Consider the following 25,016-nt stretch of genomic DNA (forward strand, 5'->3'; position numbering starts at 1 on the left):
TGTTGATGAAAAAATGAGGCCTACAGTGGTTTGCAAAAGTATTCACACCCTTTGACCTTCTCCTCATCTTAAATGTTACAGACACATGTATTGATGTAGCAAAAAATGTCACTGTCATTTTTATCAAAACATATGAAACAAATAAAAATGAGAGCATGTAAGCATTTGACAGTGTAGAACATTGATCCCAGAGTGGAATCATGTACAAAAGGAACGCAAGCACTTCCAGTTCTGAAGGGACGTCCTTGACTTTAAGGAGAGGAAGATTCTGGATTTTGTGGTCTCATCTCAAACTGGAAATGAGATAGGGCAGTCCTCATCGGAAAACAATTTGTCGGATTCAAAGGGGTCTCAGTCTCGGGCCTAGAAAGGAAAAAAGAAAAATCTTTCTAACAGGATGCAATCGATAAATGAAAAAAAATTCCCTATTGAAAGGACTATCATTCTTCCCAGTTCCATAATTTAATAACTTTGAGTGTGTCATGGTCCTCAATTTGTTCTGTCGTCGTTTCAAGTGGAAAAAATTCTTCAAATTGCACAACAGCAAAAAGAAAATGTGAAGAACTAGGGTAGGGCTGACTGAGACTAATATTCCTGATTTTTATAATCTGACAGCTCTTTTTGAAGAAAGTGATAGAACCCCCGGAGAAGGTCCATTTTATACTCATAGGCCAAAATCACGCAAATCAGGTTCAGTGGGGGATATTTCCCCTATTGATGTATTCTTGGAAGTGGTAACAAACCAATCAGGACAGATGTAGACTTCCTCAATTTCTCAGTTCAATCTCATGAGGGGGGAACAAGAGGCTCTGTGGAGTCTGAAAGAGGACTCCGAAATTGTAATTAAGCCTACGGATAAAGTGGTTGTGGTTGTGCTGGATAGGGATCAATATGTTGACATGTGATTCTGTATTATCATGGCTGCTATAAGAGACTGGGGGCATAATCCTACAGAGATGTTTCGGCAAAGAAACATGTGTCCCAAAGAATCCAGCATGGCCATGTTTTATTCCCTCCCGAAAATTCACAAGGTGATGTCACCCCTCAAATGGAGGCCCATTGTATCAGGCATCAATAGTCTCATACAGAATGCAAGAGTGTACCTTGATAGCATCTTGCCTCCTTTCATGGTGGTTCTTCCCTCCTATGTAAGGGACACCATGGATGTGCTCAGAAGACTTGATGACCTAACACTTCCTGCTAGCACATTGTTGGCCAGTCTGGACAGGGAGGTCCTTTACAGCTCAATTCCCCATCATAGGGGATGTAATGCTGTAGGGGATTTTCTCAAAACTAGGGGTCTGGAGTGTGGTGCTCATAATGAGTTTGTTCTTAGGTTATTGGACCCTGTCCTTACTAGGAAATATTTTTTGTGTGAGGGCAGATTCCTCCACCAGCTCAGGGGGGTTGCGATAGTGAGCCCCTGCTAACCTCTATCTGGGCTGGCGGAAGAGAGAAGTTATCTTCCAGGAACAATTGGAAGAATGTACCTTGGCCATTGTTTTATGGCTGAGGTTCATTGATAATGTCCTCATTCTTTGGAATGGCTCAAAAGGGCTTTTATTTGGATTTTGTGGTTCAGCTTAATGTGAATGATTTAGGCTAATTTTTCACCTATGAAGTTTATCTCAAAGAGATCACATTTCTGGACATGAATATCACTATGACAGATTCTGACGGCCTATAAACATGGCTCTTCAAAAGAACTACGGCCTCAAATAGTTTATTTCAATGGCAAAATTGGCACCTGTTCCCCTTAAAAGGGAAATTCCAAAGGGTCAATATTTGAGGGTCTGTAGAAATTTGTCCTCTGTGAATGAAAATCTGGCAGCATCCAGGGACCTTCAGAAATGTTTTCTTGATAAAGGGTATCCACCTGATGTTTTGAAAGGTGTGCACCATCATGCATTAAAAAAAGAGACATGAGTTGTTGGTCCCCAGGAGAAGATGGAATAACAAAAAATTAGGATCATAGGGAAGTTTGATATGGGTCATCTAGAGGTGCGAAAGATTCTGCAGGACAACTGGAACATCTTGAGGATGGACAAAGATATTGCATACATAATTGATGATTACCCACCCATTACATACAAGGGGCCGCAATATTGGTGACAATATAGTTCATAGTCACCTTAAACCATTGACAGGTTGGGATACGTGGCTTCCAGCTAAACCTAAGGGGACTTTTTGGTTCGGCAATTGTAAGTCATGTAAATACATATTTACTAGAAACACGTTCAAAAGCACCATGAAAGGAAAGACCTTTGGGATAAAGGATTTTGCAATTGTAAAAAAATTGGGGTAATCTATTTGTTGACCTGCATCTGCTGTGTTCAGTGGGGCTTATTTACTGAGGGTCCGTAGGAGCACTTTAGTCGGACTTTCCAACGTTTTCGGGTTTTGCACTTCTGTGAAAGGTATTTAACAGGGGATTGTGTTGCACGCGATCGGATTGTTGTGCAGCTGCACTGGCTTTCATGTGACGGAAATCGGGGGGGGGGGGTGCTATCAGGCAATTGACAGATACGGACTGAGAGCGGGATTTAACTTTCAAATTGTGTTGCAAGACCAAGCACTTACATGTACCAGGAAGAAGAAGGTAAACTCCAGCAGACCTGAGCGGGGAAGAGACACTTACAGTATATCTGGTGCACGATCTTAGTGAATCACGGCACAGTGCATTATCGTCTGTGAACTCCTCCGCACAGGTAAGTAAATGTGCCCCAATATGTCAGTCAGACAATCCGCAAAGCCTGGAAACGCTTTAGTGAACATATTAATAATATGAACAACAAAGAGGACACTATGGTGTCCAGGCATGTGTGGCAACAACATCAGGGGGACCATAGAACCCAGCAGTTCCAAATTATTGAAATTGTGGAGCCATCACCCAGAGGGGGTGACTTTACCAGAAGGACATCACAACATGAATCCAGATGGATCTTTGATATCAGGAGGTTACAACCGGATGGGTTGAATGAGCACACAGTGTACGCTTGCTTTATTTAACATCCCCATAATATATTATGGATAGTAATAAGCTGTTGTTGAGAACATGATGATTGCTATATAAAATCTAACAGTGTATTGCGAGTCATGGTCCTGTAACTTCTGTTGTTTTAGGTATGGTATAATTATTGAGAAATAATTTCTTTATGGGGTATAGTAATCTATGTCACAAATCCTTCTTGTCCTATCCAACTCTTTTGTGAATAATTACCTGATTGTCAAAGGTGTCACGTACTGTGGCCACATGGTCTCGCTCCCTCGTGTATGGTGGTTGCTTGGCCCCGTTCAGATGTATTAGGTATACTCCGGCGTGTTAGGGGGAGTTTCCCGGTGACATAGGGCTCTCCAGTGACCCACCTCTTGGGCGGTGCTTAAGTTTTAAATAGTCCGAAATGATTGTCTCATTGCCCATAAGCCTTGGTTCACTAGGTGTATGTTACTCTAGCTGGCCCGCTGTTATCTATGCTAAGAGCTGGTAGCCAAGTCAGTGAGCGATTGGGCTGCACGTGTAATATTACACATCTAATGAACCGCTATGATGAACAGGTCAGGTGTTAATGTATATAGATGTCAATGCACTTCCAGACACATTCTTCTGGAATGTACAAAACGAATACTAAGTCAGGAGACGTGCTAGTGCTTCTCAATAGGAGTGATGAGCCATTTGAACAGTGAATGGGTATAACATATATAACTCGGAGAGTGGAATGACAGAACAAATACTTCAGCTGTTAATACACTTCCCGAGATGCTAATGTGGGTCTGATCACCTAAGCCTGTGTTGCTTAGATTTTGGGCTTATTGTTGAAGAGTGTTCTAGCCCAAACCATTTTAATGTTATAAATAAAGTTATGAATTTTAATGTCCTTCTAAACAGGCATTAAGAGAAGAGAGATTGCACTAGGGAAAGAGTGAGAATCAGAGGCGTTTCTAGGATCGCAACAGATCCGGGGCACGGGCCCCAATGCATATGTACCAAATTTTCAGTAGTGTATCTTGTACACAACCCCCTTCACCTGTGGTTGTGCCAATAACAACTGTACCTAACAGCTACAGAAAACACAGGAGAAATCCCTACCTATTACATCTATCGCAAGGTGACCTGCAGTTGTTTCTCGATCTTCTCCATTAGGCCTGGCATCACCACGTCTCCTCTTCAGCCACGGGTCACCCTGTTGAGTATACCACAAAGAAATCTTATGTTATGTTCAAACACTTTCTCTTCTTTACTGTAAAACCCCTTTCACACACACATACAAACTACGCCTGTGCCAGGACTACTGAAGAAGAGGTGGGAGTGTTCCTTACACCCCCCTCTCCATATGAAGTTGTGCAGCCAGACTGTTCTTTCCGGAAAGATCTTTTTTCCAGTGATGGCACGGTGGTGCAAAAGTGTGCTCACCATACAGGACTCTCCTATGGCAGCTGTATGCCACCAAAAATGCCCCCTGTAATGTCCTTTGCAACCCCCTGTAATGTCCTCATATCCCCAAAAAAGGTCCTCCGCAGCCCCCTTTCATGTCCTCATAGGCCCCTTTCGCGTCCTCATAGCCCCTTTTATGACCTCCGCAGTCCCCCATTTCCTCATAGCACCCGTTAGCCCTCAGCCGCAGGTAAGGTGCCACACAGCCCCCCCCCATGTCCTCATAGCCCCCTGTAGAAGTCCCCACAGCCTCCAAAAAGTTCCCGCCAGCACCCCCTTCATGTCCAGATATTGATGAGAATGGGGAAATCCCCCGGACAGCTGACATTCGGGGCAAATATCCCCCATTGTGTCTATTGTTTATGAGGGGCAATTCTAGTGGTGACCAGAAAACACTGCATCTATAATCTGTTGTGTCACACTCCAATAAACTATAGCCATCTGTGCCCCCATTTCTATAGAAATTATTATCCTATTATCCACTAGAATACTCTGACAGGAGACAGGAGTACCAAAGCCCTTAAACTATTAGTGACCAAATGTTTATAACTCTTCTTTTTCACTTCACTTTAGCTGCCTCTGTAGTAATGGTTCCCTTAGACACCAGCCCACTCTCCACTGCCACTCTCCCCTCGAAAATAAGAGTACAATTTTTTCAAGCTTAGAAATATTTATTGCTAAACATGAGAGATTGGGGTCAATGATTCTAATAGAAATGGAGTCACAAGAAATTCAGCATGAATTCAGGGTTTGGAGAGTTAGAAGGATGTTGTTGATTTTTCAACAATAAACGTTAATTCTTGTTCTTCAAATATAAGACATCCCCTAAAAACAAGACCTAGTGCATCTTTAGGAGCAAAAATTAATGTAAGAACCAGTTTTATTTTCAGGGAAGCACAGTATCGGTGTTAACATGTGAAACATATAGTATGTGGTAGTAGTAGTATAAAACATATTGGGGCAGATTTACTTACCCGGTCCATTCGCGATCCAGCGGCGCCTTCTCTGCGGTGGATTCGGGTCCGGCCAGGATTCATTAAGGCAGTTCATCTGACGTCCACCAGGTGGCGCTGCTGCGCTTAAGTTCCCTGGAACGCACTGGAATACACCGAGCCGGGCTGAGTGAAGGTAAGTGCAAGCTCCGTGACACTTTTTTTTTTTTAATGCGGCGGTTTTTCAGAATCCGTCGGATTTTCGTTCGGCCACGCCCACCGATTTCCGTCACGTGCATGCCAGCGCCGATGCGCCACAATCTGATCGCGTGCGCCAAAATCCCAGGGTAATTCAGGGGAAATCGGCGCAAATCAGAAATATTCGTGTAACACGTAGGGAAAACGCGAATCGGGCCCTTAGTAAATGACCCCCATTTTCTTTGAGTGATATTCATCAATTATAATGTTGTATATAACACCCTATTCCTAAAGACATTCCTATAGACTGTGTCCCTCTGATTCCCCTTCTACAACATATTAATTGTTTTGTCCTCAGTCCTATAATCCTTGAGCACCCCATGCTCCCAGTCCTATGAAGTATGACTTAACTAGTCCGCCACAACTATACAAACCCTGATTCCCCAACTATTAAAAATCCAAAAAGTAGGAGGATGTGTCTTATCACCGAGGAGTGAGGACACATAGATCCAGAGGCCTGCTCCCATCCTGCCCTTCTTGAACTGTTTCTTCCAATTCTTCGTCCCCAGGCTGTTACGGCCTACCATGGCCTACTAAGCCCCTAAAGCAGGGCCTCGATTAGTGGCGGTATGTCCCGCCTGGGGTTCCCTGGCTAGACCAAAATACCTGAGATGCCGCTAAAGTGTCCCCATCTCCCAAACACTGGCAGGCACTGCAACCACAACTTGATTTCAACTTCAGCATCCTCTCCACCTCTGTATGGCTCCCTCGCAGGACTCCTGGCTGTTGACAGAATTCAAGCTTTGTTCAGATCAGTACTCACACCAGCTATCACTAGAATCTCTGCTCAGATACACGATCTATGGCAAAGAACAACCGACCTCAAACAGAAAACTGATAATATCGTCCACATAGTGGATACAGAAAAAAGGAAAAGTGAAAGAACCACAAGCAAAATGTGAAGATCTTCATAACCACAACAGGACAGGTAATTTCTGTAGCAGTGGCCTCCTTGAATCTATCCCTCTTCTGACAGTCCAACTAATATTTGTGAAACTGTCTAAAATATATTTACAGCCCTCTTACTGCAAGTATCACAAACTGACTTCTGAATGAATCATATCCATAGAGAACTCACCAAACCGGTAAACCCTTCATTACCGAGAGATCCTGCCCTCAAGTTGCACTACTAGGATATGAGAGATCAGCTACTCTGTACTGCCCATAATACAGCCCAATTACCCAGCCAGCAACTTTTACGAAGATTTTGCACCCACGACCTTACTAAAAAGACGGTCTTTTCGTCCTAACACTCAAGCCCTTGCAGCCGAGATGCAGTGTTCTAGACTGCTAGACTGATTTTCCACAATTCTTCCCTGATTAGTCTGTACTAATGTTTGTCCCACATACTAGTTACTCATTACTTTACTATCTAGGACCCTCTCTATTTATCTAGAAAGTGTCTATCTAGAACCCTGTGCTGGTGTCAGGCACCAGGGGTAGTGGAACCCCTGAACCACCGCGGACGATGACGTAAGCCGACACCTGAGAGCGGAGTCTAGGTGGCACCCGGTTTTCACCAGAGACCGCCACAAAGCGTGGTACCACCAAGTCACTCCACAGGCATGACTTTGTCTGCGGTGGCGGCCAAGGTGTAGTACAAAGTCGTGAGGTAGAAGCGTGGTCAGAGACAGGCAGAAGGTCGAGACAGGCAGCACCGGATCGGAGTTGGGGACATAGTCGTAGGTCAGGACAAGCAGCACAGGATTGGAGTCAGGAACAGCATCAAGGTCACAACGGGAAATCAGGATAATTGCAAAAGGCAAGGAATACAGCTTTCTCTCAGGCATAGGGCACAAAGATCCGACAGGTGACACAGCAAGGGGTTGGGAATTTATCAAGGAAGGCGGCCGGCCAGCGCCAATTATTGGCGCACTGGCCCTTTAAACCTTAGCGAGCCATCGCTCACACGCCCTAGGAGATGGGGACGAGCGCACTGGACCACAGGAGCCGTGGAGACCGCCGCTGGAGCCAGGAGAGTTGAGTGCTCATGCAGGCAGGTTCCGGGGGCAAAGGAAGGCACATGGGTGTGCCTGCACCCCTGGATATGGGTCGCAGGGAAACCCGTGACAGCTGGCATGGGGCATTGTTGCCCATCACTCTAGGACTCACTGGCTGACCATTAAGGTTCTTGCCTCATATGGTTACTTTGTTTTTACCTGGTTGTAGATTTCATTTATTTAGCAGTTTTATTATGATGCTGCCACAACCCTGCTTTGTTAAGATGGTGTGTTCCAGGTGAAGGGCAACATTGGATTTTCTCCACATATGGCATTTGGCATTAAGGCAAAAATTTTTTATTTTGAGCTCATTTGGGTGTCTTTCTCCATATGTTTGCTTTGTACCGTACATCATCTTGCTATTCTTCCACAGAGTTCAGATTTGTGGAGTATATGGCTAATAGTTGCCCTGTGGAAAGATTCTCCCCCTTGACCTGTGGATCGGTGTGACCAATTCCACATGTAAAAATGCAGTGTGTAGAGGGCTAATATTTATTCTTCTGCTACAACCAGGATGAAGGCTTTTTTAATATAGTTACAGCTCAAATAGATATTTATTTATATTATTTTATTACATTTTGGAGAGAAAGAGATAAATGTCTGTAAGAATTCTTTAGTCTTGCAAAGCACAGTTTAGAATGTTTTATCACCCTTACAGAAAACCATCTGTATCTTTTGCTGAACTCAGACCTGGTTATGCTTGCTTTGAAGGGAGGTGGAGTAGGTAAACAAAATAGAGAATTGCTGAATGATGATTAAAGGCAGAAGCAACAGGGAAGGAATATGTTGGATAGTGGTTCAAACATACAGCATTACTAGACCGTAAATTACAGAAAAAATACACTATGGAGAGTTTGATAAATACTGTACTTACACAGTATAATATTATGTGCCTTTTGTCAACAAAACTATTGTGTAGGTTGAGGATTTAATATTTTCTTAAGCAGTCATATACAGAAGACTACATTGGGTGGATGTGATATTTGGATATTTGTCCACTGATTTAACTTTCTTAGTCTGTGTGGCACAGATGAAGGTGTTGTCTATTCTGTCTCTAGGTGGTGTCAGCATACTTGGTGTGTTAAATATAAAATATATGAAATATGAATTCATTTGTCTAACATTTGAATACACACACAAGACAGACATGGCAATTTACTGAAAGTGAAGTGTCAGATGACTATAAAGAATGTTACTAAACCTTTTATTAAAAAAAGAAATAAGAGCACAATACCTATAATTGTCTTTGCTGACGCAGTCTTTAAATTGTGTGGTCGTAAGAGCAGCAGTTTTCATTATTAGAGCAGGTAACTATATATTTCCAGAAGGATCATTATCAGTGATCTGAGATGTGATACTCTGTTATTATACCATACGTACATATATGCAAAAGAGCAGTAGCAGTACTGGGTAGTGTAATATAGGTAGGATAGGAGGAGTAGTACATGCAAGATATGATTGGTACTGCTTTGAAGTGCCCATATCCAGAGCCAGATTAAGGGTAGTGGAGGCCACTAGGTGCACAAACTGGTGGGTGCTCTCCTCACAATTTTTTTCAACAAAATGAATGTTGCTTGTAATAAACATAAACAACCGCAATGATACATATACACACAGCCCCCAGTATTATACATACATACAACACCCCCAGTAATATACATACATACATGCAACAGTAATGCATATATATATATATATATAGCAGTCCCCGGGTTACGTACAAGATAGGGTCCGTAGGTTTGTTCTTAAGTTGAATTTGTATGTAAGTCGGAACTGTATATTTTATAATGGTAGATCCAGACAAAAACATTTTTTGCCCCAGTGACAATTGGAGTTTCAAGATTTTTTGCTGTAATTGGACCAAGGATTATCAATAAACGTCATTACAGACACTTTACAGCTGATTATTGCAGTGTGGGACTATAGTAAAGCATCCAGAAAGCTTCACCAGAGGTCACAGTGGGCAGAGGGGTCCGTCTTTAATTATGGGTCGTCTCTAAGTCGGATGTCTTAGGGGGACCCCCTGTATATATATACAAACTGGAGAAAGCCAGCAGAACTGCTCGCTTTTTCCAATTTGTATCTATATAAGGACCAAGCCAGGACCTTCGCAGGCTTTGCACCCCCCCTCCTTAGGGTGAAGACACACATGGCGTTTTTGGGCCGTTTTTGGGCCGTTTTTACTAAGTGCGTTTTCAGATCGTTAAAAACGCATGCGTTAAAAAACGCATCCGTTTTTTAAAAACGCATCCGTTTTTTAAAAACGCATGCGTTTTTTGTCCGTTTTTCATTGCGCAATTTCGGAAAAACGGACAAAAACGGATGCGTTTTTTAACGCATGCGTTTTTAACGATCTGAAAACGCACTTAGTAAAAACGGCCCAAAAACGGCCCAAAAACGCCATGTGTGTCTTCACCCTTAGGGTTTCCACAAAGCTGTGCGGACTTTATATAGATATACAAACCATAAGTAACACACATATATATATATATATATATATATATATATATATATATATATATATATACAGCCCCCCCAGTAATAAATATATACAGACCCTCAGTAACACACACACACACACACATATATATATATATTACACACATTGACGTATTGACAAACCTTCTCATTCAAAGAGCTTTCTGTATTTTCATGACTACAAAAATTGTAGATTCACACTGAAGGCATCAAAACTATGAATTAACACATGTGGAGTTATGTAATTAAAGGGGTTTTCCCACGAATACACAGGATAGGGCCTAACTTGCCGATCGTGGGGGCGTCAGTGACGAGAACCACACAGATCACGAAAACCAGGTGTCCAATGGGGTCCCACGTACCTGAGGCAGACCGCTCGTCGCTCCATGAGAGTATTGAAGCAGATGGCCATGCATGACCGTTCTGCTCATTTCATCTATATGGAGCTGACATAGATTGCAGAGTGTGACTGTGGACAGCAGGCCTGCATGGTATAAAAGCTTATAGAAAACCACTGCTAAGGACAGGCAACAAGCACCAGAGACTTGTTTGGGCTAAAGAACACAAGGAATGGACATTAGACCAGTGGAAATCTGTACTTTGGTCTGATGAGATCTTTGGTTCCAACCCTCATGTCTTTGTGCAACGCAGAAAAGGAGAACAATAGACTACATGCCTGGTTCCCACCATGAAGCATGGAGGAGGCGGTGTGATGATGTGGGAGTGCTTTGCTGGTGACACTGTTGGGGATTTATTAAAAATTGAAGCTATACTGAACCCGCATGGTTACCACAGCATCTTGCAGCGGCATGTTATTCCATCTGGTTTGTGTTTAGTTGGACCATCATTTATTTTTCAACAGGACAATGACCACAAACACGCCAGATGGAGAATGATGGGATGCTATGCCAGATGACATGGCGTAGTCACCAGACCTTAACCCAATCGAGATGGTTTGGGGTGAGCTGGACGGTAGATTGAAGGAAAAAGTGCCAACAAGTGCTAAGCATCTCTAGGAACTCCTTTAAGACTGTTTACTTACCCGGTCCATTTGCGATCCAGCGGCACATTCTCTGCGCTGGATTCGGGTCCGGCCGGTATTTATTAAGGTCCACCAGGTGGTGCTGCTGCGCTGAAAAGCATCGGAACGCGTTGGAGTTCACCGGCTCGGGCTGAGTGAAGGTAAGTGCAAGCTCCGCGACAGATTTTTTGTTTTAAATGCGGCGGTTTTTCCGAATCCGTCGGGTTTTCGTTCGGCCACGCCCCCAGATTTCCGTCGCGTGCAGGCCAGCGCCGATGCGCCACAATCCAATCGCGTGCGCCAAAATCCCGGGGAAATCGGCGCAAAGCGGAAATATTAGTAAATGACCCCCTATATGTGTGTAAAAGGTGTGCTGCCTTACTTTTTCTATTATTTTTTCTTTAAAATGGATTTGAAGCTCCACTGTCCGGAGTTCTGAGGCATTGCAGCCTCTTTGCTTTGTAGGGGTCTAAAAACACTGGAGCGCTGTTATTGCTGCTTAAATCCCTTTCCTCATCTTCTTGTATCACCCTATGCTTCTCACAAGACATATATCCTACTTATGTAAAAAGGAAAAGAGTGGATAATGGCAGAAAAAGCAGTTCCCTAGGTGCTTAGAACAAGGCTTGGGTGCAACTACTGCTTCATTAGCATACAAATTAAATTGGGAATTACTCAGAAACAGCATAATAGACAGAAACAATGAAGGTGCAATTCTCCACAACAAGCTATCACCAGATTTGAATGCTTGTGGAGGTGGTAGACTCCATTTATCAATTTACAGTTTTACGCTTTTGATGTTTATAACATACAACATATATGTGCTGTATTAATACAAATGTTTGAGATGTACATAGTAGCACTTTATATTAATAATACATGTGGGTGGGATGTTAACAAACAAATGTAATTTCCAGAATGTATGAGCATCTTTGCACGATTCGCTTTGAGTACACGTTGCCTACTCAGATATTTGTTTAAAGTGCAGCTGTGTGTAGGCAACAGGATTGGGTTGATAAAGAATAAGATAGTTTGTTGTTGCTTTTAAATCAATTTAATATGATAAGAAGAATAGCAAGTCATCTAATGGTGACATCACTTATCAGGCAATGACCTTTTAGCACATCCTGAGTCAACAAACTCTCCTGATATAACAGAAAAAAACTCTTATCCTATGACACATAATGTTTTATAAACAGAAGACATGGCTGCTGAGCAAGTGATGTAAAAGTAAACAAAATTGTTCTTAATAAATTGTTTATAGAGGGATTAAATATTCTAATTATAGCTATAAGAAAAAGTATACTAGCAAATGTTACTACATTATGGTACAAACATCAACTTTTTTTCATAGGGTTTTGTACCTAGATCCGGGTCTTATTTAGCAGAATATTTAGTCCTTTACATTTTAAATATATTTGGTGTGAAAGTGTGGATCTGGAAAACCTCTCTCATTGCTATGAGATCTGTGTGTACAAAGACAGTAATGAGAAGGCACTTTGATATCCCTTATCTTTCAGGCTTGCCTAGTAAATGCTGTACCATTCAAAATATTCACAATTACATTGTAAAAAGCAATTTACCAATTTTAACAAGCAAAAGTATCTGGACCATGCAAGAAGAGCAGACTAGTTACACATTCATATACCACCAATTTCCTTCAATCCAAAAATGTTCTGGAAGCAAACAGCAGATGTGCATGTTTTCCACAAAATTCTGTTTTTGCTCAGTAAGCATCATTTATAGGTTTTTTCTTAGAACAAAGTCACTTGCATTAGCCCAGAGAAGCACTTACTGATGGATGTATATGGGTGACGCCTAAGAAAACACATTGTATTTATAGCAAGTAATTACTTCAAGTGACAAATGAAAATCTGTTGCATATAGATTTCCAAGAAAAGTAACTATAGATTCTTCAAAGGAGAATTAATATCATGTTTTTCTTCATCAACCAATGACAACAGGTGCATGGGCAAATTCAGAAGCAGCCACAGGTTGGAGGGCGCCACATGCACTTCAGTGCCACTCAATTGCACAAAATAGGACATACATTCCCTTAAAGAGGTATTCTCATCTGGACATTTAATTTCATTCATCTGCCATTTTCATACATTTCTTTTATTGGATTCTTTTAAAAGAATCTATCCAGGCAAAGATAATTTCCCATAATTGTATTCATATGGTCCCTCAGAAATGTAGGACAGCTGTCCTTGGATACAACCATCAATGCTGGTGTCATTGTGTAAAGAAGCAAATAGTTTTTGCATATGGAATAATATTGTATTTATGTAGGCTATATGGTATACTAACTTTGTAGCCACTGAAAAGGAGCAGCAGCTACAAAATGTTTTTTTGCATTGTTGATATTAAACGTTTTGATACTAAACAGTCATTTAAAAGGTGTTCTAACGATTCCATAACTCTGAGGAGACGTTACCTACATTGATTTCTTAATTTGTGACTGCAATATTATCTTTGTGCATAATATCTCCTAGGTGTATCTCCTAGGTATATGACGAGTGGTGGCAGCTAAAACGCTCAGGTTTGTAGGGCGGAGAGCTGCCAGAGCACGGTCCAGTGAGACCCGGCAGTATCCTTCCTGAACCTAAGTCAAATCCAGTCAGAGCGCAGCAAGGATCCAGACAATAACTTTAGAATGTTTCTATTAACCCCTTAATGACCACCCTATCGGCTTTTCACGGCGGTCATTAAGGGTACTTCTTCTGACGCGACGCCTTTCTATTGCGGCGCGTCAGAAGAAGATTTAGGGACACCGGGTCTCGCTGGTGCCGGTGTCTGGCTATGATGTCACAGCCCAGACCCGGCACTAACACCCGGGATCAGAAAAACTCAGTTCCCAGGTGTTTAACCCCTAACACGCCGTGGTCAAGCATGACCGTGGCGTGTAAGTATGTCCCCCATGGATCGGATTCCCTCTGATCCCTCCTGCCGCAGCCCCGGGGTCCGGTGAGTGCCCTGGGGCTGCTGGCTCCTCTTCTTGCCGGGTTCCGCCTTCCTGGCAGGACCCGGCTGTAAGTAACTGAGCATGCGCACCATGATCAGTTACTTGGATATTTCCCTGCAATACAAGTGTATCAACAAGCAATCAGATAAACGCTTGCTCAAGCCCAAATATGGAATGTGTAAAAAATGTAAAAAAAAAAAAGTAAAAATAATTTTATAATAATAATGAAATAAATAAATAAAATAAAAGTCCCATAATCTCCCCAGTTGCACATAAAATGCAAATAAAGTATATAGAACACAAAAACACCAAAAAAGTACATATTTGGTATCACTGTTTCCGTATTAAACTGTACACTAAATCTAAATCAATATTGAACCCGCTCAGTGAACGACGTAAAAAAAAAAAACACGATAAGCTACCCATAATATACCATTTTTCATCAAATACCTTTACAAAAAATGTTCTAAAAAGTGATCAATAAAAGTTATGTGCTTTAATATGATACGACTGAAAAGAACAACTCTTTTCGCAAAAAAAAGCCCACAACCAGATCTGTCAACAGAAGTTATGGCCCTGAAAATTTGTCAATAGTAAAAACAATGCGATTTTCTAAAAATTGGTTTTGCTCAGTAAAATTGAGCAAAGATAAGAAAACCTATATAAATGAGGTATCACCATAATTGTAGTGAACCAAAGAATAAAGATATAATATTTCTTGAATAGGCTATAGACCCCCCAAAATGAATTATTTTTACAAGTGTTTCTCACCCCGCAAACAATAAGCCTTCATATGTTCACATTACCAAAAAAATTAAAATTTTATAGCCTGTACATTGTGACAATACAAATCTGCTGTGAATGGCACTGCTTCCATCCTATGTCTGACCGTGCGCCCATACAGCAGGTTACCACTACATATGGGGTATCGCTACACTCGGGGGAAATTGGGCATCAGACTTTGCAGAGCGTTTCATCATTTTATTAATTATGAAAATGTCAGTTTTGGCCTAAATGAATGTATTTTTAAAGAAAATTCTAAAGTTTCTATATTGCAGGTTCATACTGTTTAAACCCATGTGAAACACTTAAAGGGTTAATAGACTTAATAGAAGTTGTTTTACATACGCTGAGGGGTGAAGTTTCTATAGTGTGGTAATTTATGGGGTTTTACTATTATTTTGGCCTGTCAAGGTCACTTGGAAGCTGAGTTGTCCCTCAAAATGTGAGTTTTGGTGATTTTCATGAAAATGAGAAAATTTCACCTAAAGTTCTGTGCCTCATAACATCCTAGAAAAATGAGAGGATTCATAAAAAATCATCCCAACATAAAGCAGACATTCTGTAAATGTTAATTATCATGCTTTTTGGGTATTTTTTTTCCTGTCTGGAAGGCAGAACATTTTAAACTTTGAAACTTTTTTTTTAGAATGAAGCGCAAAACTTACCGCTTAAATTTTACAACTAACCATATTTAATTGTGCCTGTGTCTGTGTTAGAGACAAAGATTTAAGACAAAGTTTAAGGAAGGGGAAAAACTCAGAGACACAGGGGAGTAATTAGTGCATAAAAGCAGTAGTTAAGATATTCATTTTACAAATAATAATATTTTTTCCATTTCTTACAAAAAAATTCCACTTTCAGGATCCTCTGTTCAAGTCCCCAGAGTCTAAGGAGATTTATCAGAAGTGTCTGAGGGCAGAACTGTCACGGTTTATAATAAAATAAAATAAATAGATATTTGGTTTTGTCCAGGCAAATAAGCAGGAACAGAGTACAAATGAAATAAGTGTAAACGGTTCAGATACATCGGTGGAATTACATCGGTGGAATACAGCAGTTTCTTTACTATACCCTCAGATTATCTCAGTTCTGCAGTAGCTGCTTCCTCTGTCTGTGCTGTCAAATCCTATGAATCCATAGTTTGTTTATCTGTCGGATTCCTGGGAGGGGCTGCGGCTCTCTGCTCATAGAAAAGGAGGTCATGTGACAGAGCTCTCTCTGTGCATGTAGCAGAGCTGGATGTGTTCTGAATTGTGGATACAGATGTCTCCTGCACAGAATAGTGAGGTACAAGATCACCCCTGTTCCCTATAAGTCCCTCCATCCCAATTTGTAATACTACAGAACTTTCTCTGTCTCTGCACTTCATGCTGCTTCCCTCCCGCACCTTGCAGTTGGCACTTTGTACACTGTGCAGATAAGCTATTAACCCTAAGTGCTCACACAGCACAGATTATGCACTGCATATAACTGTTTTGCTTATGATTTCTACCTTATTATATGTTCCATGCTCTACCATGTGATGGAAGCTGCCAGGCTAGTCACCAGATTCATCCTGTATGTACACTGTGCATTGTTCAGTGGGTTTACATGAGGGAAACTAAATGGATTTAATGCTAAATTACTTTGAGAGAGAACACAATGCACCATGGGATCTGTGGGCAAGCTAACTGGCCTCAGCTTAAGGGCATAGACAGACAGACATGTCTCCACCCACTTTAACTCTGGTAACAAAGATTTTTCAAACACTTTCAGAACAGAAAATGCCATTACTTTGGAAAGAAAGGGGTTGAACAGCACAAAATCGTTACTTTTTTCTTTTTAAAAAGGCAGAATCACATATAATAATTTGGTAAAATCATTATAACTTTACAATTACGCTTTAAGCTTGATCTTCGAAAACAATACTGTAAGGATTTGGGATCAGTGGATCCACTGGACTACCGTGGTAGGTGGTACTAGCCATCACCTGGGACCGGAGTCTAAGTAGCACCTGGTCTTCACCAGAGCCCGCCACAAAGCAGGATGGACTTGCTGCGGCAGGGTACCACCAGGTCATTCCACAGGTGCAACTAGCCCGCAGTGGCAGCCGAGGTCGAGGTACCTTAGCAGGAGATAGTCTCGTGGTCAGATTCAGGCACAGGGTCAGGGCAGGTGACAGGGATGCAAGGTCAAGTCCAATCCGGGGTCTGCAATGGGAGGTCAAGGCAGATGGGGACAGGAACACAGGACTCAGAAGCAGGAACACACAGGAACGCAGGAATATCACTGGGGAGCTTTCTCTAAGGCGTAGGCACATAGATCCGACAGGGAGTGCAGGAAGAGGCAGGCTTAAATAATATTGCTAAAAATTGCAAGCACCAATTAACGGTGCGCTGGCCCTTAAAATTTACTGAAGCCAGCGCGCGCTCACCCTAGGAGGCGGGGTTGCGTGCGCCGCGCTGCCGGAGTCGACGCTGGATTGCAGCGAGGTGAGTAACTTGCCAGGGGCCCGGGGCAGCATAGAGGGGCACGGATGCACCTGCGACCCGGGAGATAGGTGGCAGGAGCACCCGAGACAGTAACTCCCCCACCCCGCTTTGGCCTCTCCCTCTTCTTGGACTGCAGGAACCTGTGTAGAAGGGTTCCCAAGACCTATATTCTGGGCCGAACCCCCCTCCAGTCGATAAGATAGAATCGTCTCCCTCTGACCATCTTCATATGAAGGACCTTTTTTTTCCTTGAAGACATCTGAAGCATCAGCTCAGGAGCAGGAGACCTCTTGCTGAGAGAATCGATTCAGGATGACAGGTTTCAGCAGGGAGATGTGGAAAGAATTTCGGATACGCATGGCGGGAGGAAGGTGCAGCTTGTAGGCCATGGGGTTGATGCATTTCAGCACCTCAAATGGACCCAGATAGCAAGGATCCAGCTTGTAGCTGGGGATATTCAGCCTGCCGTATCTTGAAGACAGCCACACTTTATCACCAGGAGAGAAGACTGGAGGAGGACTGCCCAAAGTAGGGAGAGACAAGTCTGCTTCCAGATGGACTTAAGATCTCTGACCAGCAGGAACATTGGACGTCAATGGCAGAGAGAGAGGTGGATGAGGATGCTGTCCACAGACAATGAAGAAGGAGGCGGAGCTGGAAGATTCGGAGTCCAAGCAATTATAGGAGAATTCTGCCCACGGCAATAGAGTGGACCAGTTGTCTTGTCGGGCAGAAGCAAAATGACGGAGGTATCACCCAAGAGTCTGGTTAACCCTCTCAACTTTTCCTTTGGACTGAGGGTGGTACGCTGAGAAGAAATCCAACTTTACTTGAAGTTGACTGCAGAGAGAATGTCAGAAGTTTGAAAGAAACTGGAAAACCCGATCAGAAACGATGTGCACAGGAAGACCATGTAGCCGGAAGTTATTGGTGAAGAACAGGCTGGCAAGACGAGGAGCTGATGGCAGACCGGGCAAAGGCACAAAATGGGAGAATCTTGGAGAAGCTGTCTGTTACCACCCTGATGGTGATATTGGCAACGTCAATAGTAGACCAGCTGGTTTTAGGCAAGATTGCTTATTACGAGCACAGGAAGTGCAGAGACCCACAAAATCCCAAACATCTTTGACCAGGTCACCAGTAGAAATGGGAGATGAGGGCTAGAGAGCACCGCACCCCAGGATGCGCAGCCATACACGAACAATGTCCCCAAGACAATATCCTCTTTCCCATTGTTGGTCGGACATACGTCTTACCGGGGGAAGCTGCGAAAGCACCACCAGAGCAGCAACAACCAGTCATTCAGGAGCAATAATATGCCGAGGGGCCGGCTCTTCTCCAATGATGTCTGACGAGCTTGCCTAGGGTTGAGACATTGAGCTGTCTGGAGATACAGGAGATTTTTATGATCTGTATATACGCTGACCGGATGGTGAGCTCCCTCCAGAAGATATTGCCATTCTGCCAGGGCAAGTTTGATGGCCAGAAGTTCTCTCTGCGGGGGAAAAATTTTTTGAGAAAAAGTCATAGTTTGGCATTTGGGCCCTTTCTGGGTGAGCAGCGCCCCAACACCTAAGAAGGATGCGTCAACTTCCAGATGAAAGGGCTTTTCAGTATCAGGCCTAGTGAGAACTGGGGCTGAAGAAAAGGCGGATTTCAACTTTGAGAAGACTTCTTCAGCTGCTGAGTACCATAGGCAGGGATTGGCGCCGTTCTTGATGCGTGCCATGATGGGGGACACAAGAGTGGAGAAATGCGGGATAAACTGCCGGTAATAGTATCACAAAGCCCATGAACCTCTGTATGGTATGTATACCCTCCGGACGGGGCCATTGTAGAACAGCAGACAGTTTGGGTGGATACATCTGGAAACCCCCGTCAGAGATAATAAAGCTGAGGTAAGGAAGACTCCACTGGTGAAATTGACATTTCTCAAGCTTGCCGTAGAGGCGGCTGGGCAGGAAGCGTCCAAGAATTTGCCATACGTGGGACTCAAAGTCCGGGAGAATACCAGAATGTTGTCAAGATAGACCACGACACAAGTATAGAGCAGATCCCTGAAGATGTCATTGACAAATTCTTGAAATACGGCTGGCGCATCACACAGCCCGAACGACATCACCAAGTACTCTAAATGTCCATCACGAGTGTTAAAAGCAATATTCCACTCATCACTGTTGCGGATCCGGATGAGATTGTAGGTTCCACAGAGATCCAGCTTAATGAAAAACCTTGGAGCCTCGCAGGCAGTCAAAGAGCTCTGTGATCAACGGCAGATCCACAGGACGGTGTGGCGGCAAAGTCTCTGCTTGTTCCTTGGAGAACACATCTGGAAAGTCCTGGTAACACATTGGTAGGCCCTCCAGAGGCTTGGGAGCTATAGAGGACACAAGGACAGGTACTGGTAGAGGCAGCACCATGCAACGAGACTGGCACTCCGGACCCAATGAAGGATCTCCCCCTTCTTTCAATTAAGGACTGGAGCGTGAAGCTGCAGCCACGGAAGGCCCAGCAGGAGAGACGAGCTGGATTGAGGCGGCACATAGAAAAACAGCAGAGAGATAGGCTCAGTGGGGTACCGGACTGGGTCAAAGAGGATTTGTCCGATGACCAGAGGCTTCTCGAGGCGGACCACAGGAATGTGATGCTGGGAGATCAGAGCAACATCCACAAAGTTTCCAGCAGAACCAGAGTCCAGAAAAGCAGCGACCTGAATGTGAGTGCTGAGAAGCACCGGAATAGTGAGGCGTGGAGAAGCTTTGCTAACACCTAGGGACGCTTCTCCCTAAGTGCTGGCATTTCCCAGACGTTGGAAATGAACAAGACAAGACCCAATGAAGTGCTTTGGACTGGCACTATAAAGGCTTTCCTGACGGCTTCTGAAATGCTCCTGGGAAGAGCATCTGGTCCTGTCCACCTCCATAGGCTCCTCTGCGGATGGTACGACCGGAGGCTCGAGCGGCCTTTGGAAAGCAGGTGCCAGGCAAGGAAGACGATGTGCGCGGACGTGGGGTTGTTCAAGGTGTAACTCTTCGGCATGCTCCCTTAACCGCACTTCAATCTGAGGGGCTAGGGTAATGAGACCACTCAGGGTAGACAGCAGATCACGAGCGTCCAAAGCGTCCTTAATGTGAGAGGAGAGACCCTTTTTGAATGCTGCGAACAGGGCCGCATCGTTCCAGGAGAGTTCCGAGGCCAGGGCACGGAACTGGACAGCATATTCCCCCATGGAAGAGCACCCCTGGTGTACATTCAACAGCGCAGTCTCAGCAGAGGAGGCCCGTGCAGGTTCTTCAAACATGGACCAGAACTTTGCCAGAAATGCCCTGAGAGTAGCCATGAACAGTTTGTCTCTGTCCCAAAGAGGAGTAGTCCCGGCCAGGGCTTTGCCAGAGAGGAGACTGATGAAGAATGCCACCTTGGATCACTCCGTGATAAATTGAGAAGGCATGAATTCTATGTGCCCTTGCACAACTTAGGATCTCCATCATACGTGCCGGACATAGAGTGTCATAGCCTAGGTTTAGCGGCAGGTAGACAAGCCGGGGTAGCAGGAGTCGCGGGAGCAGTCTTAGGAACCTGATGCTCAGCGGCTAGCAGCTGTTGCATCTTGGCAGTGACCTATCCCAGCTGTTCGCGCTGTGTGGCAATCTGCTGGGATTGCTGGACCACGATGGTAGCAAGACCGGGAAAAGGCCCATAAGGCCAAAATGCGCCAGTGCAGAGATAATGAATCCATACCTGTCAACCATCCCAGATGCAACAGAACAGTCCCGGTGTTTGGGCTCTGTCCCGTCATCACGGGCAGCTGGGAGAATGTCATGGGTTCCCCTTCTCTCCCCCGGTTTTTCCCGCTTCCTCCTGGTCCCATAAAAAGGAGCTGAAGAGAAGCCAAAGCATCCCGCCTCCTCCTGTGGGGGACACAGGAGAAGGCGGGATCAGCCCCTGCTACCTCCTCACATGATGTTTTCTGCACAAGTCATGCAGTGGCGTAACTAGGAAAGGCAGGGCCCCATAGCAGACTTCTGAACGGGGCCCCCTTCCCCTTAAAGAGGACCTGTCACCCTGTAAAACGGCACTAGGAGCCGTTACTAAAGTAAGCAGCTCCTAGTGCTAAAACAGACGCCGCAGTGTTACCCTGCTAGCGTTATCTGAAACCTCCGATAACGCTAACAACGCCCCACTCACTCCATAGGCCGGTGGTGACTGTCGCATGTCATGGAGTCACCACTGAACACCCACCCACATGACTCAGGCTCCAGAAGTTGTATAGAGATAGATAACTTTTCTAAAAGTGATTTCTCAAAAACAAACCAGCAGATTTCTTTAAATACATGTGTTGTGTATAATGGGACCTACAGCAGCTGCCATTAACCTGATATGTGATATACTACAGACAGGTTACTTTTAAAATACATTTACAGTCACAAAATATTGCAGCCTTTTAGTAGGATAGATTATGTATGAGAGGTGGAAAGGTGCGTGACACCTGGCACCACCGCTGATCAGAGGAGAGCAGCTTCACACAGGTTTACTACACACCGGGCAGCGACAGAAATAAACTGCACTGCCCATTGTGTAGTGGTGGTTAAGGGCAACTGCAGGGGTCACATCCTCGTTACTAATCGATACTACAGAAAGGCTGATAATATTCTGCAACTGGAAAACTCCATTAAACTTTACTTCAAAATGTACCGTATTTTAAGTTTGTGGCAGAGCACGTCGGATATATGCATGATATATTTTTTTATTTATACAGGAACCTTTATATCTTGATACATGTAGATCTGTGAACTCATATACATATATTTATAACCCGCATATATATACAGTTATACACTGTTACAAATACATGTTATACTCATACACACATTTACTCAAATATACCGTATATGCTCATGTATAAGCCGAGTTTTTCAGCACAAAAAATGTGCTGAAAAACGTCCCCTCGGCTTATACATGAGTCAATACATAACATGCATACTTAAAAAATATTCAAAAAATAATAAACATATATACTCACCCTCCGGTGGCCCCGACGTGCAGCGCTGCTCCCCCGATGTCCGCGCGGCTCGTCTTCAGGCTTCCGCGCCCGCCGCCATTGTTTTTCTCCCAGGCGGCGCCTAGTATGACGTCAGCAGCGGCGCGTCATACTAGGCGCCGCCTGGGAGAAAAACAATGGCGGCACCCTGCAGAAGAAAGAGGACCCGCGTGGACATCGGAGGAGCAGCGCAGCACATCGGGGCCACCGGAGGGTGAGTATATACGTTTATTTATTTTTTTTAATGCCGGGCTTGCTGTATATTACTGGGGGCAAGCTGTATACTACTGGGGGCAAGCTGTATACTACTGGGGGCAGTGCTGTATACTACTGCGGGCTGTGCTGTATACTACTGGGGGCAGTGCTGTATATTACTGGGGGCAAGCTGTATACTACTGCGGGCTGTGCTGTATACTACTGGGGGCAGTGCTGTATATTACTGGGGGCAAGCTGTATACTACTGGGGGCAAGCTGTATACTACTGGGGGCAAGCTGTATACTACTGGGGGCAGTGCTGTATACTACTGGGGGCTGTGCTGTATACTACTGCGGGCTGTGCTGTATACTACTGGGGGCAAGCTGTATACTTCTGGGGGCAGTGCTGTATACTACTGGGGGCAGTGCTGTATACTACTGGGGGCAGTGCTGTATACTACTGGGGGCAGTGTGTATACTACTGGGGGCAGGCTGTATACTACTGGGGGCAGGCTGTATACTACTGCGGGCTGTGCTGTATACTACTGGGGGCAGTGTGTATACTACTGGGGGCAAGCTGTATACTACTGGGGGCAAGCTGTATACTACTGGGGGCAAGCTGTATACTACTGGGGGCAAGCGCTGTATACTACTGGGGGCAAGCTGTATACTACTGGGGGCAAGCTGTATACTACTGGGGACTGGCTGTATACTACTGGGGACTGGCTGTATACTACTGGGGGCAGGCTGGCTATATACTGGGGGCAGGCTGGCTATATACTGGGGGCAGGCTGGATATATATTGGGGGGGGTCTGTGACCAATGCATTTCCCACCCTCGGCTTATACTCGAGTCAATAGGTTTTCCCAGTTTTTGATGGTAAAATTAGGGGTCTCGGCTTATACTGGGGTCGGCTTATACTCGAGTATATACGGTATACATGTGTGTATAATATTATACACTATAATATCAGTTGTATACATGTAAACTCATATATACTCATGCAAAAAGTCATTTACAATCACATTATATACATTATAAGCACAGTATATATATATATATATATATATATATATATATATATATATATATATATATCAGCAAAAAAAGGCAGCACTCCGAGATTTGTGGAAATCAGAAAAACATACTCATTTATTCACACATGTGTCAAGGCATATATATATATTATACACACATTTATACATTAAACACAGTATACACATATATGCATTATACACATAGCATACACTCATATGCATTATACACACAGCATACACTTATATATGCACCACACACAGTATACACACAGTATACACTCATATATGCTCCACACACAGTATACACATTATACACTCACATATGCACCATACACACATTTTACACATTATACACTCACAGATGCACCATACACACAGTATACACTCACAGATGCACCATACACACAGTATACACTCATATATGCACCATACACACAGTATACACTCATATATGCACCATACACACAGTATACACATTATACACTCACAGATGCACCATACACACAGTATACACATTATACACTCACAGATGCACCATACACACAGTATACACATTATACACTCACAGATGCACCATACACACAGTATACACATCATACACTCACAGATGCACCATACACACAGTATACACTCATATATGCACCATACACACAGTATACACTCATATATGCACCATACACACAGTATACACATCATACACTCACAGATGCACCATACACACAGTATACACTCATATATGCACTATACACACAGTATACACTCATATATGCACCATACACACAGTATACACTCATATATGCACCATACACACAGTATACACATTATACACTCATATATGCACCATACACACAGTATACACATTATACACTCACAGATGCACCATACACACAGTATACACTCACAGATGCACCATACACACAGTATACACATTATACACTCACAGATGCACCATACACACAGTATACACTCACAGATGCACCATACACACAGTATACACTCACAGATGCACCATACACACAGTATACACTCACAGATGCACCATACACACAGTATACACTCATATATGCACTATACACACAGTATACACATTATACACTCACAGATGCACCATACACACAGTATACACTCATATATGCACTATACACACAGTATACACTCATATATGCACTATACACACAGTATACACTCATATATGCACCGTACACACAGTATACACTCATATATGCACCATACAGACAGTATACACATTATACACTCACAGATGCACCATACACACAGTATACACTCATATATGCACTATACACACAGTATACACACAGTATACACATTATACACTCACAGATGCACTATACACACAGTATACACTCATATATGCACTATACACACAGTATACACTCATATAT

General features: G+C 43.6%; 1 long non-coding RNA gene across 1 annotated transcript; it reads right to left on the reverse strand.

The window, feature by feature from the left end:
* Nucleotides 1–249: 249 nt before the first annotated feature.
* Nucleotides 250–6,339, reverse strand: LOC140125655 (uncharacterized). Its single transcript, XR_011854674.1, has 3 exons — nucleotides 6,229–6,339; nucleotides 4,088–4,181; nucleotides 250–363 (listed from the first exon to the last, which is right to left on the reverse strand). It is a non-coding gene; the product is annotated as an uncharacterized lncRNA (long non-coding RNA).
* Between the last annotated feature and the right edge of the window lie 18,677 nt (nucleotides 6,340–25,016).

The sequence above is a fragment of the Engystomops pustulosus genome, chromosome 4, assembly GCF_040894005.1.
Source record: "Engystomops pustulosus chromosome 4, aEngPut4.maternal, whole genome shotgun sequence".
In the NCBI taxonomy this organism is placed as follows: domain Eukaryota; kingdom Metazoa; phylum Chordata; class Amphibia; order Anura; family Leptodactylidae; genus Engystomops; species Engystomops pustulosus.